The sequence below is a fragment of the Condylura cristata genome, unplaced genomic scaffold, assembly GCF_000260355.1.
Source record: "Condylura cristata isolate star-nosed mole 26May11 unplaced genomic scaffold, ConCri1.0 scaffold00012, whole genome shotgun sequence".
NCBI lineage: Eukaryota > Metazoa > Chordata > Mammalia > Eulipotyphla > Talpidae > Condylura > Condylura cristata.
In genome coordinates, this window is record NW_004567113.1 from 27,286,405 (window position 1) to 27,289,356 (window position 2,952).

Here is a 2,952-nt window from a genome sequence, read left to right on the forward strand (position 1 = left end):
AAAAAGAGCCTACATTTACAGAGGCAAAATTAAAAGTCACATTAATAAATCAATTCACACATATTGTAAGAGAATATTTTCAAAAAAGAGTAAGGATTGAGACATGATTGTTGTTAGTTATAATCATTACATTTGCAGAGCTTTGTTTTTCAGCAAGGTATAAACAAAAAGGTATTGTATCATTCTGTGCTTACAGAAAAAGGGGAGGTAAAGAAGGAGAGATAGAATATACCAGAAGAAAAAATACAAGAAAGGTATGTGTATAAGTTCAAAGTAATCAGTGGACAGTTCAAATGGAGCAGTTGTGACCTCTCAAGTAGAATAGTTAAAGATTATATCTCAGTGTTTTGCTGAACATCAATAATGGTCATCAGGATAAATACGCGCACACACACACACACACACACACACACGAGTTGGTAGGTCTCAGCATACTGAAAGGGAATCTGCTGTCATTTCAGTCTAATGGGGATTTCTCATTCTGATTCATAGCAGTGATGGAGCAGGTGCTGTTGCTATTTGCACATTAATGGATAAAAGTCTTTCTCCAATTTAGTTTTGACCTTTTCATTTCCATTATAGAATGACACTTAATGGGCCAACATTCTTTCTGCAAGTGGATAAATGAAATCTTAATTTACAAAAAAAATAAAATAAAATAAAATAGCATTTAATCTTATAGCTTGTGAAAGACATGCTATTTAAAATACTCAGGATCATTATTATTTTCTGTTAATCACTAATTATTTCAATCTGATTATCACTGTTTTTCATTCTTAAATCACAGTAGCTCTTGTCTGTATACTGCACTAGTAAATACTGAATAGTAGAATTGAACTTGTAATACTCATATGACCATGGGATCTCCAGGAACCCCAGACTATTAAGGGGCACATATTTTAAAGGGATTCTTCCATCTACTGATAAAGCCGAAGGAAGTGGATTCTTAGTAAGAAAGATTTTTGTTAGAATTATTGTGAATACAGAGAGAAAGGAGAATATTTCTAATAATTGTTTCCCAGTAAGACCCCCCCAAGGGATAGGTAATAATACCAAATACCATACTACCAAAACAACCTCTGGCAAAGAACCACTGAAAGCGTGCCTAGCAGTTTTGGAACAAAGGAGATGAACAAAAAAAAAAAAAAAATTAAAAAAAATCAAGGTAACAGATGATACATATTCTCTGCCAAAGACATTCCCCAAGTGTTTCTCATCCATGTGTCTTTTCCAAGTCTACATGTCTCTGTTCCACATGTCTCCTTCAAGTCTCCACAAGTCTTGGGACACAAAACAAAGCCAGAGAAGCAAGATCCCGGGGCCTACTTCAACCTCTGGTAGACAGGTGTGCTCAGTTCTGTTCCAAGTTCCCAGTAGCTCCTTTGGTATGAAAGCCCATTCATCCCATTCTGAGACTCGTGGTCTAAGGCATATTACTGGTAGTGGGAAAAATGGTATCAGGTGATTGTGCTTCATTGCTTTGCCCCTTCACAAAAATTTTATAAGAAAACTGGCCATTATCCAAGAGAATCTTATTAAACCTGAATCATCTTTGGAACCATACATTTGTAAAATATAATTCTGATAAGTATTCTTTCCTGATATAAATTGTTGAAATATCATGGTAATACACTCATTTCTATTTGTAGCTCACTAAAAAGTAAGTTGCTTATTTTCTTTATCGATAAGAAATTTTAAAATAAAGGTCTCCCTGGTTGTTAAAGTCTCAGGACTATCAAGCTATTGTCATTGACTATGTCATGAGTTCAATGCCCAGCTAGGGAGCTAACCCACATGGTGTAGCACTCTCCTGTCTTGTCCACTGCTCCCCTCTGTAGTGTAGATCTCCCTGTTCTGCTCCTCACTTTGTATTTGGAGAATAGTCTCATCCCTTACCCTGTACCTCTGGACTAACCCCAGTTCTTGTATTCTTAAAAAAAAAAACGAAGTCTTAAATAAATGAGTTTTTATATGTATTTTTACATGATTTTTAATTTTGTGCATTTTTTCATCTCAGTTGTAATCACCATGGGTTGCCACCACCAATTTAAATAAATTCATGTTAAAATGAGGTGTAAGAGGTTTTATAAAGTTAATGTGATATAAATATGAAAATTAGAAGTAAATACCCCTCATCCCTTCCTCTTCCTCTCCATTTCTCACTCTCCTCCTGTCCCCTCTCTCTCCCTTCTCCTCCAACTTTCCCTTTCATTCCCTAGCAGTCCAACCTAAAAATATTGCTGGAGTCAAGTAAAGTTTAGTGCATAAGAGTATGGGGAATATTGGTGGCTCAGAACTGGATTCAGAGTGTAGAAGGCTAAAAAACAGTTTACATAATGAGTGTGGGTTTGGAGAGGAGAGAAGCACAGGTTGCTATGTGGTATCAGAAGGTAAATTGAATATACAGTTTCTATACAGCAAGCAGCTCAATGGGCAGTTTCAGAGTCTGCACATCATAAAAGACATTCACGTAAGATAACATCTCAAGTGGTCAGATTGCAAGCGAGATGAGAAATGGCCCTCAGACAGGATACAGGAGCCTGCATCCTTATTAATGAGGATGAATCTAAGGAAGTAGACTGTAGAGGGCGTGGGAGATTATTTGTGGCAAGAATGATACTGCATGAGAGGGAATGTCTTGACATATTAGAGACAAGATGGCATGTTATGGTGGCCCAGAGCAGTGTCAGAATCCAACTGAGGTAAGAAGGGTGTCCCCTTAGTAGGTAAGAGTGGACACACACACGTACATACACATATAAGCAATATATATATAAAAAAAAATGAAACTTGTGTAAAGCACAGGGGAGTCTATGAGAGATATTGCCACTATTATATAGGTGATATCTGGCACATAGAAAGTGCCAGAGAAACAGCAGGGATAATGTACACCTAAAACCTACAAGGGTACAAGGGTTGCAAACCAATGTTAATTCGATACTTTTTTTTTTT